Source organism: Solanum lycopersicum, chromosome 11, assembly GCF_036512215.1.
Source record: "Solanum lycopersicum chromosome 11, SLM_r2.1".
Lineage (NCBI taxonomy): Eukaryota > Viridiplantae > Streptophyta > Magnoliopsida > Solanales > Solanaceae > Solanum > Solanum lycopersicum.
Window position 1 is genome coordinate 13,702,216 of NC_090810.1, and position 12,560 is coordinate 13,714,775.

At 39.1% G+C, this 12,560-nt stretch overlaps 1 protein-coding gene across 1 annotated transcript in view; it reads right to left on the reverse strand.

Moving 5' to 3' along the window:
• The window catches only part of LOC138339252 (uncharacterized), a 109,334-nt gene that overhangs the window by 1,059 nt on the left and 95,715 nt on the right, over positions 1-12,560 (reverse strand). The gene's annotated exons all lie outside the window — the stretch shown is intronic.

Consider the following 12,560-nt stretch of genomic DNA (forward strand, 5'->3'; position numbering starts at 1 on the left):
GCTAACCTTTCTGATTTATAGGTAGTTTGAACTGGTACAAAGTGTGCAGACTTAGTCAGTCGATCCACAATGACCCATATAGCATCAAACTTACCCAAGGTGCGTGGCAATCCTACCACAAAGTTCATAGAAATACGGTCCCACTTCCACTCAGGTATAGGCATCCTTTGTGCCACATCTCCAGGCTTTTGGTGTTCATACTTCACTTGTTGACAATTTAAACAACGGGATACAAAATCTACTATGTCCCTCTTCATACTACACCACCAATAATGTTGTTTCAAGTCACGATACATCTTAGTAGCCCCCGAATGAATCGAGTACCTCAAACTATGGGCTCCTCCATGATTAATCTAGTCAAATCACCTGTACGAGGAACACAGATACAACCTTTAATCCTCAAAACTCCCTCTCTATCAAGAATTGCAGCCTTGGCTTCTCCTTTTAACACCTTGTCTCTAATCTTACCTAAATCACCATCATCAAGCAGTTGAGCCCGAATCTGTTCCAACAAGGATGATCTAGCCTCCATATAAGCCAACACCTTACGAGGTTCTGAAATATCAATTCTCACAAAGCTATTGGCCAAGGATTGGACATCCCTAGCTAATGGACGCTGTTCGACCTGTAACATGGCTAGATTACCCATACTTACCGCCTTTCGACTCAAGGCATCTGCTACAACATTTGCCTTGCCTGGATGATAAAGAATAGTCATGTCGTAGTCCTTGAGCAACTCCAACCATTTCCGCTGTCTCAAATTCAGATCTCTCTGATTGAATATATATTGGAGGCTACGATGATCCGTAAACACCTCACAATGCACACCATAAAGATAATGCCTCCAAATTTTCAATGCAAACACAACAGCCGCAACCTCTAAATCATGAATAGGATAATTCTTCTCATGAACCTTCAACTGTCTCGAAGCATTAGCTATCACTTTTCCCTTCTGCATTAATACACAACAAAGACCATTCCGAGAAGCATCACAATATACAACAGAATCCTCTCCCTTCACGGGTAGGGTCAAAATCGGAGCAATAGTCAATAAAATCTTGAGCTTTTGGAAACTAATCTCACATTCGTCAGACCACTTAAAAGCTACCTCCTTCTATTTCAATCTAGTTAATGGAGATGCAATGGATGAGAAACCCTCAACAAACCGTCGATAATAACCTGCAAGGCCCAAGAAACTCTGAATCTCAGTAACTGAAGCATGTCTCACCCATTCTCTAACCGCCTCTATCTTCTTAGGATCCACCATGATACCCACCTTGGACACTACTTGTCCCAAGAATGCTACCGAACTAAGGCAAAACTCACACTTTGAAAACTTTGCATAAAGCTTCTTCTCCTTTAGAATCCCAAGAACAATCCTCAAATGATGCTCATGTTCCTCCTTAGTGCGTGAGTATATCAATATATCATCTATGAAGAGAATAACAAAGGAATCTAAATATGATTTGAACACTCCATTCATCAAGTCCATAAAAGCTGCTGGGGCATTAGTCAATCCGAAAGACATCACCAAAAACTCGTAATGAACATAACGTGTTCGAATAGCTGTCTTAGGGATATCCTCCGCCTAACCTTCAGCTGATGATAGCAAGATCTCAAGTTTATTTTGGAGAAAACTGAAGTACCCTACAACTGATCAAATAAATCATCAATACGAGGTATCAGATACTTATTTCTAATGGTTACCTTGTTAAACTGCCGATAGTCAATACACATACGCATAGATCCATCTTTCTTCTTCACAAATAACACTGGAGCATCCCAAGGAGATACACTTGGTCTAATAAAACCTTTGCTCAACAAATCCTGCAACTGCTCCTTCAACTCTTTCAATTCAGCCGGTGCCATACGATAAGGTGGAATGGAAATAGGCCGAGTGCCTGGCTCCACATCAATACAAAAATCAATATCACGATCTGGTGGAAGACCTGGCAAATTGGCCGGAAATACTTCTGAAAGTTCACTCACTACTAGAATAGACTCAAGCATAGGAGTCTCAATACTAGTATCTCGAATGTGGGCCAAGTAAGCCAAACATCCTCTCTGTACCAACTAACGAGCCTTAAGGAATGATATCACACCCTTAGAAGGATGAGTAAGAGTACCTCTCCATTCTACAATAGGAATTCCATGCATAGCTAAAGTGATGGTCTTGGCATGACAATTTAAAATTGTGTGGTAGGAAGATAACCAATCCATACCAAGAATCACATCAAAATCTATCATATCTAAGACCTTTAAATCTGCATGAGTGTCATACCCCATCAAAGTAACAGTACATAAATGATACACCCGATCTACAACTCCAGAATCCTCGACAGGAGTTGAAACACGTATCGGCAAATGAAGAGACTCACACAATATATCCAGACTAGGATCAAAATATGTGGACACATAAGAATAAGTAGAGTCTGGATCAAATAATACAGTAGTTGGTCGATGACAAACCGGAATAATACCTGTGATAACAGCATCTGAGGATTCTGCCTCTGGCCTACCTGGAAAATCATAATAATGAGAACGACCTCCATCAGATTGTGAACCTCCACGACCACCACCTCGACCAGAAGGAGAACCATCTCTACCTGAATGAGAACCACCTCTACCATTCTGTGCACCAACCCTAGCTGGAGGTTGTGCAGACCTGGAAGTCGAAGCCTGAGAACCCTGATGTAAGCCACCACGTCTGGTCCTAGGGAAGTCTCTCACAAAGTGTCCCATATCACCACACTCAAAGCAGCCCCTACGAGACGCAGGCTGATGAAAGGAACCTAAATGACCAGAATGCCCTCCATGAACTACAGGTCTAGAAGATGAACCCTGCGAAGTATGCACCGAGCTCGAAGAGTTATGCCCAGTGTAACCACCCTCAGACGCTGGTATAGCAGCATGAATGGGTCTGCTGGACTGAGGGTGATAACCTCTGCCCTAGTAACCCCGACTCCTAGGCGAAGCACCACCATAATCACCTGAATAACGAGTCCTCTTGCCCTCTCGCTGCTCAAATCCTTCACGTTGAATGATCTCCAACTCCTTAGCAGCATCTACCACATTCTGGAATGGAACACCAGAAGCAGCAACCTGAGAAACTCCTAGGCAGATCGGAATAATCAGCCCTTTAACAAAGCTTCTCACTCTCTCAGCCTCTATGGGAAGTATCATCGAAACATGCCTAGACAAGGCATGAAATTTACCCTCATACTCTGCAACTGACATACCATTTTGCTGCAAACCCTCAAACTCGGCCCTTTTTTGCACTCCCTCTCACTGCGTGGAACAAATTTGGATAGAAATACCTGAGTAAACTGAGTCCAGGATAGTGGATGGGACCCAGCTGGCTTACTACTAATATAATTCCTCCACCACTGCTTAGCAGAGCAAGTCATCTGAAACGCTATGTAGTCAACTCCATGGGACTCCACTAATCCAAGATTATGCAACCTCTCATGACAACTAACTATAAATTCATATGCATCCTCAGCTAAGTCACCAGTATAAGTAGGAGGATTCATTAGTCTGAACATCCCAAACATCTTTTGCTCATCAATAGTCATAGAAGGCCTGTTCACCAAATGTGATGTCATATCTGGAAACTCCATACTATCGAAACGAGAAGCTACAGCGGCAGCTGGCTGAGTCCTGCGAGTCTAAGAATCTTGAGCAACTATCGTATCTGGAGTTTGACCTCCAACACGGGTCTATGAGCCATCAGAAGTGACAGGCAAAGCTCCTGCCTGGGCCAGCCCCTCTAGGATTCCTAACATACGAGCCAAGGTATCTTGAAGCACTAGGGGGACAATAGTACTGGGTGGATCCTGAGCTGGCCCATCCCCCTCGACACGATCTTGCACATCCCCATGAATAACCTCTGCATCAGGAGGTACGGTCCTATCACGACCCTGGGTAGCTACTGGTACTTGACCATCCACAGGTGCTGCAATACGACTCCTACCCCAACATCGAGCTCGTCCCTTACCTCTACCTCGGATAGCGCTCCCAAAAGTAGGCGTAGGAATAGGATCCTGACCACCAATTGCCGATGTACGATTCCTCACCATCTGAGAGAGAATGAGATATCAAGATTAGAATTTCTACAAGGTCGAGTGTGCACGATAATGAATAAAAGAATAGAATATTTCCAAAATGTCCTATAGCCTCTCGAAGAAAGGCATAGACGTCTTTATACCGATCCGCAAGACTCTACTAGACATTGCTCTTGTACTATTGAGACCGATGAACCTAGGGCTCTGATACCAAATTTTTCACGACCCAAAAATCACGAGTCGTGATGGCACCTACGTTCCCTACTAATAGGTAAGCCAACGAATATGTTTTAACAAACTTAACTAACTAATGAGTAAAAAGACAATAATTTTTCATATCTCCAACACTGAGTTCCTTATAAGTACGAATGCGGAAAACTAAAAAAAATATTACCCAAGAATTGGTGTCATAAGTACAAGAGCTTCTAGAATACGATGCAAGTCTGAAACTTAAATGAAAAAAATCTAACATAAGGGATATCCTGTCTTAATACTGAATAACAGAATACGTAAAATATAGAGGGAGGTGTGGGCCACGGAACAGCAAGGTAGCTCACCAAAACTCCAAGATACTCCAAACTCGAACTCAAACTTCTCCTCGAGATGTGCTCCTACTCGGAATCGAATCTACACCACAAAGAGAGCAACAAGTGTAGTATGAGTACGAAACCACCTGTACTCAGTATGTCTCATTGACCGACAACGAAGAAGTAGTGACGGGAGTTAAAAAATAAATTCTTAAATTATATAAGTATATATATATTACATTTACACTCACTATTTAAGTATCATCAATAAAGGTAATCAAACATCAAGTACTTTTCCAACACCAAACAAAACACATAATCATCAAAAAAATAAATGATGTGATGAAATGCAATGCAATATGATACCATGTAATGAATCGTCTCAGAATACCAAGTACTCACTCAACCGTATATACATGATACTCCTCAGAAATACATCGAGAGCTCATGACCCATGGGGGACTCGCGAGGTCCATATACCAACACGGACGATCTCCACGTGTCTGTGCGGACGATCTTAACGCACTATCATAATATCAAACAAGTTTTGCACGGACGGTCTCCATGTGCCCAAATTACAATCTTAACATCTCACCATCCCCAGCACGGACGATCTCCACGTGCCCAACTTATACTCAATCTCATTTCAATGCATGTACACAATATTATTTCGATAAAGGGGATGATGATGCACCCGAATCAGTCAATTATCAACATACTACATAACCACCTCGATTATCACAACTATACACGTGTAATAAAGAAAACACAATCACAATAGGATTTCAAGTCAATAATATATCACCTAATGCCCATATGCTTGGCATTCTCAAATTACAATCCACATTCTATAGTAGTAATTTTCCGTTTTATAACAATGATACTCGTACCAATGCCCGTCACACCATTGATATGAGACCCCCATCTTTCGCCCTTACCGATTTGTCTATTTTCATTATTAATCTTTAATTAGGAAAACATCCTTCAACAAGTCTAAAAGTCTTAACCTACCTTAAGAGCCGAACCTCGTGCCACGAATCTTCAAGATAGTTCCTTCCCTTTTCGCAAAGTTTCGGAACGTTCTCAATCTACCAATTATGCAATATTCATAAGTAAGCAAATTTTTGTAGACATTCAAATTATTATATGTCTATCATAGACGCTAAACTCACTCTTATTTCCAACCAAACTCCTAATCTTGATATATTTTGGTATGCCAAATTTTTCATACTTGCTATATTTCAAGCCAAGAACTTAACTTTAACATCTCCCAATACCCTTGAATTCAATGTTAAATTATATAATATACACCTAATAATTAATTACCTATCTCAATATATCAAACTAATATCTTAATTTTATATATGTATAAAATAAGAATCAACGAACCACTGCTCCAACGTGACCTTCTCCCTTTTTTCTTTTTTTTTTTCCTAAAAGTCAATTTTGCCTACAACGTGCCAATTCCTTTTTTTCCCAAAGCTTCTCTTAATTGCCAATCATTGGCATGATTGCCCAATGATTGGCTTGAGATTCCATTCCCCTCCCCACCTTTTAATACCAAAAAAAGATATACTAATAATAATGAATACGAAAAAATTATAGACCAACGACCCTTTTTTTTCTTCAAATCCTGTAACTACAACTATACATAAATTTCAACTTTAAAATATTCCTATATATGGAAATCATTAGGAATTCTTAATAACTAAAAATCCATTGAATTCAATCTAATAATTTTACTAAAGTTATATCTCTTTTAATAACAAGTTACGACAAACAATACGATATCAACAGATTCTTCACGCCAACAATTTTTACCACTAATGCATGCTTATGCAGAATATAGATCAGTTAAGGAAAAACTTTTACCTTCAATATTTTATTTCGTTCCTCTTTATTCTGTAATCTACGCTGCCCTAAAGAATCAGTTTCTACCTCTTTTTTATTTCTGCACTTCTAATATTAATTAAGTAAAATAAATAAACTAACCCCACTAACCTAAATCAATTAATAGGTCAAGTAAAAAGGTATTAAATGAATTATGGATATGACCCACTAACTATTAACTAGATTAATTCTTCACTAAAAATTTTATCAACTAAATATTCTTAGTTTCGAATAGTTTAAAAATATCCCTTTAAATTTTTTAAAGGAGTCAAACTAGTCCTAGTTCTCAAAATGACCTAGCGAGTCGTTAAAATTTATTTCAACTATTTTATGTTAAATTGGGGTAGAATATATTTAGTAATGATAGTTTGGTGACTTGATAAACAACAAAATTCTACTATAGTTCCAATTTGAATTTGAGAAACAAACGATATTGAAGAAAATTGAGTTGTTAAAAATGTATCAAATACTAAGTGTTGAAAAAAGTTTATAAATACTAGTTGACGGTATCAATCATCATTGACTCACATTTTATAAGCAATTACCTATTTCTCGCAAGTGTTGTATTGTAAAAGGTTAATGCAACAAATTGAACACTCTTTTTAATATAAGAACATCAATTGTTATAAGTGGAGTGTAAATGATTGGATCAACTTAGATGTTTAAAATATCAAATTAAACTATTTATGTAAAAATTTCAAATTTGTAAACCAATTAATAGAAATGGGATTTTTCAACCTCGAATTTTTTTCGGATTGGTTCCATTTTTTTTCAAATATTAAACCAAATTATTTTTTTAAAATTTTTAAATCAATAAATCAAAAAAACATTAATAAACCTCGAGTTTTCTAAAATTTATTTCATGTAATTACAACCTTGGCAAACAGTTCCTAATTTATTTTAAATCATTTTTGACTTATCTTAAGTTATTTTTTATATTTGTCAAATACTGTCAGAAATAAAAAAAAAAGACTTAAAATCACGAAAAAGAAACACTTGAAAATAGGTTTGGGTTTGACAAATTTTAAAGTCAATTCAAACACCTGTCGTGATACTTATGTGTAAATATAAGTCTACAAAGGCAAACATTAATTATGATAAAATCTCTTTTTTTAAAAAAATCTAATTCTTGAAATTACTTGAGTTAAATGATACTCATGCAATACTTGTTATAATTATAGTACAAGAGAATACAAATATATGCCATTATATTTTATTACAAAAACATGGTTTGAACCCTCAACTTCCTAAATATGGTAGATTATATTTTATTTTAATTATTTTATTTTAATTTGGGATAAAATATATTTCGTAATGATAATTTTGTGACCTGACAAACTTAAAAATCCTAATGTAGTTCCACTTCGAAATTGAGAAACAATAGAGATTGGGGAAAATTGAGTTGTTAAAATGTATCAAATGGTAAGTGTTGAAAAGATGTTTTAAATATTAGTTGACGTATAAATCATCATTGGCTCATTTTTATAAAACAATTACCCATGTTTATGGTAGTTATGTCACATAGTAAGTGTTGTATTTTAGAAGATTAATGCATCAATTGAACATTCTTTCTAAGATATAAGAATATCTTACTCTTTCTGAGATAAGAATACCTAGTGATACATGATCATCGGCTTGGTTCATTTTAAATGTCAAATTAAATTATTTGTGTAAAAATTTTAAATGTATAAATCAAATTAATAAAATTGGGGTGTTCAACTTCGCAATTTTTCATGTCAAATATCAAACCAAATCATTTGAGTTTAACTTTTAAATTAATAAACTAAACAATACTAATAAACCTAGATTTTTTTTACTTTTCAGTTAAAGTATTCATACAAGTATATAATTAACTTATCCTCCTATAACGACCTTTTTAGTCGTTTCGAACAGCACAATTACTTTTGATAAAAACTGACTGTGTCGATGGACCGTCATGGTCACGACGGATCATCGAGGATCTCGGTCCCAAAACACTTAAACTATGAAAGTTGGGTACGGGGATTAACTCTCTGAACTTCACGACGGAACTGCAGCACGAACCGTCGTAGCCACGACGGACCGTCACAGACCTTTTGACTGAAATTGACTCTCTGAACTCGGTGACGACCATGTAGGACGGACCGTCGCAGGTACGACGGGCCGTCACGAGCGACGTAACCTCGACAGGGTCGGATTTCTGCTAAAAGTTTTTAAGGGGCATTTTGGACTATTCATACTTATAATTATGAAATTAGTGGGGTAAGTTTAATAATTTAATTCCTTGGGGGTTAAAGGAAATAACCTTGAAATAAATAGTGGGTTACTTTTATTATCTTTTATACTTAATTATATGATAATTAGAGTAAAAGAAAAAGAGCTTGAATAAGGTAAAACAGAAAGAACAGAGAAAAGAAGAGAGAACGAGCGAGAGAGAAGAAACGAAGAGACGGCAAGGACATTGGGAAAGTAGATTGCTTGATCACGATTCTTCGGTGGAGGTAGGTTATGGTTTATGCTATTTCATAGTAAACTCTAAATAGTGATTGATATGTGTTGGGTGGTATTGTAAAGTCTTCTATATGCTTAATTATGTTGTTGCATGTTGAGATTATGTAAATGGTGATGGATTATAATGATGATACTGTGGAATCTTAAAAACCTTAAATCCACTCTATTAATGATGATACCTTGATATAAAGGAAGGTTGATGAACTGGAAAATAATGAGATTAGGGGATCGGGTGTCACGAACCGACACGTAGAATTAGGGGATCAGGTGTCACGAACCGACACGTAGAATTAGGTGATCGGGTGTCACGAACCGACACATAGAATTAGGGGATCGGGTGTCACGAACCGACACGTTGAATTAGGGGATCGGGTGTCACGAACCGACACGTAGTATTAGGGAATCGGAGTGTCACGTATCGACACGTAGTAGTAGGGGATCGGAGTGTCACGTTCCGACACCAGGATGATAACGAGAATGAATCTTGAATTATGTTATTATACTCAAATTTAAAGAACCTATTTCCCAAATGAGTATGGTGTGGATACTTGAGTCCTCATAGATGTGCTTGGGTTGTGGACAATGGTTATGGTACTTGTTGTTGTCACCTGTTGAGTATGGTAGTCGATTTTATGTTATTATCTGACATATATTACTTTCTATTTTGAGTTGGCCGATGATACCTACTTAGTACATGTTCCTTGTATTGACCCCTACTTGTATTTGTTGTTCTTTGTTATTTGTGGAGTGCAGCAAACGTGCCAACAACTTCTACTCGTCCGCAACTCTAGCCAGACTTCAGCATAATCAGATTTCAGGGTGAGCTATTATTCCTAGCTCGAACTGGATTCTTTCCTTCGCGTCTTGATGTCTTGATGTTCGGACATGGACCATGTGTTTACTTATTTTAGCTTCCTAGATACTCTTAGATTTAGTAATTTGAGGATAGATATTCTTATGGTGATGACTTCCAGACTTTGGGAATAATAAGTATTAAATTTTAGAACTTATTTATTGGTTATATTAATGAGTTTTAAGTATTCCGCATTATATTTTGTTCATTATGATTGAAATATTGGTAAACATTGGGGTTTAGATTTGTTGGTTCGCTCACATAAGATGATAAGTGTGAGTGCCACTCGCGGCTCGTTTTGGGTCGTGACAAACTTGGTATCAGAGCGTTAGGTTCGTTGGTCTCATCACACAAGAACGAGTCTAGTAGGGTCTTAAGGAACGGTAGGGGGACGCCTTTACTTTTCTTTGAGACACTATAGGACTTTAGAAAAATTCCATTCTTTCTTTCTTTCGTGCTATTACTTGGATCCAATTGATATCTACGTGATACAAATTGGTATCTGACCATCTTCACTCTGGTTCGCAGATGGTTAGAAATAGAGCAACAGCAGCGCCAACACCAACACCAGAAGGACAGGGTGCGTCTGAGCCAGCCACTGGGGCTGTAGCTCGAAGAGGAGTAGTGGCAAGAGGCCGTGGTAGAGGTCGCGGGAGGACGTCTTCTAGTGGTAGAGGACAAACACCTAGTCCAGCTAGTAATAGGGCGCTAACTCCTCCACCGACTGATAAGGTAGTAAGAGAGGGTGAGGAAGGGGAAAATGAGCAATTGCAAGATGAGGAGTTACCACCCCAACCTACCCCAAAGATGATTAACTAGGTTCTTGCTTATCTTAGCGGGTTATCCGATCAAGGCCAAACACCTCCAGTGTTTTCTGCACCAGCAACTCAGGTTCCGGGAGTGCAACATGCAGCAGCTGTGGCTCCCCGCATGGATGCCTCATTGGAAATAGGCACGTTTCCTCGATTGACTACCGGGCCTATAATGACGAGTGATCAGCATGAACTCTTAACTTAATTTTTGAAGTTGAAACCTCCAGTCTTCAAGGGTGCTGAATCTGAGGATGCTTATGATTTTCTGGTTGATTTTCATGAGTTTCTACATAAGATGGGCATCGTAGAACGATTTGGCGTTGCGTTTTTGACCTATCAGTTTCAGGGGAACGCCAAAATGTGTTGGCGGTCATATGTTGAGTGTCAACCAGCACAGGCACCACCCATGACTTGGGCATCATTTTCTAGTTTATTTATGGAGAAGTATATCCCGGACTTTGAGGGATAGGAGGAGAGATGAGTTCCTGATCCTAGAGCAAGGCAGGATGTCGGTTACTGCTTTTGAGGCTATGTTTCGTGCACTATCCAGGTATGTCACCCAACTTTGCTTCAGTACATAAGAGCGGATTCGCCGTTTTGTGATGGGATTGAGGTCAGACTTGCAGATTCCATCCTTACTGGTAGCTGCTGTAGCAAAATCCTTTCAAGAAGTGGTGGATTTTGTGATAGAGGTGGAGGGGGTTAACCAAGACGATTTTACCATGGCCTCGACATCTAAGAAGTTTCGTATGGGAGGTGACTTTAGTGGTTCTTACTCCAGGGGGCAGAGTTCAGGAGGTTACACAGCCCGACCCATTCAGTCGTCACTGCAAGCTGTAGCTGGGGGTCCACCGCAGACCGGTCAACATTTCTCTGAGTTTGGAGGTTATGCCTAGACTCCGTCGTTCTCACAGAGACCTATGCTTGACTCCAGAGAGTGTTATAGATGTGGAGAGACTGGATATATTAGGAGGTTTTGTCCAAAACAGAGTTACAGACCCCCAATAGTCAGAGGTAGAGGTGGTCATGGGAGAGGCCACCATTCTGGAGGACGTGGTTGTCAAGGTTATGGTGGTCACCAAACCAACTGGGGTGGCGGGCAAACTGGAGCTACTGCAGCGCAACACGGTAGGGGCAACGGGAAGACAGGTGATAGGGCCCATTGTTATGCTTTCCCTGGGAGGTCTGAAGCGGAGACATCTGATGCTGTTATCAAAGGTAATCTTTTGGTTTGTGATTTCATGGCTTCTGTATTATTTGATCTTGGATCCATATTTTCATATGTATCTTCCTCATTTGCTATTGGTCTTGATTTACATTGTGATTTGCTTGACATGCCCATTCGTGTCTCTACTCCTGTGGGTGAGTCTGTGATAGTTGAGAAGGTGTATAGGTCATGTCTTGTGACTTTTGTGGGGAACAATACTCATGTAGACTTGATTATTCTAGAGATGGTTGATTTCGATGTAATTCTGGGTATGACTTGGCTTTCTCCAAATTTTGCAATCTTAGTTTGTAATGCTAAAACCGTGACATTGGCCAAGCCTGGGACAGATCCGCTAGTGTGGAACGGTAATTGTACTTCCACCCCAGTTCGTATCATCTCCTTTCTTCGTGCTAAGAGAATGGTGAGTAAGGGTTGTTTAGCTTTCTTGGCCCATCTCAGGGATGAGAATTCCCAAGTACCTTCGATTGAGTCTGTTTCGATAGTCCATGAGTTTCTACATGGGTTTCCTGCAGACCTTCCTGGTATGCCACCGGATAGGGATATTGATTTTTGTATTGATCTGAAGCCGGGTACTCGCCCCATTTCCATACCCCCTTATAGAATGGCTCCAGCAGAGTTAAGGGAGTTAAACGCCCAACTTCAGTAGTTGTTAGCTAAAGGTTTTATTAGACCAAGTGCATCCCCTTGGGGTGCACC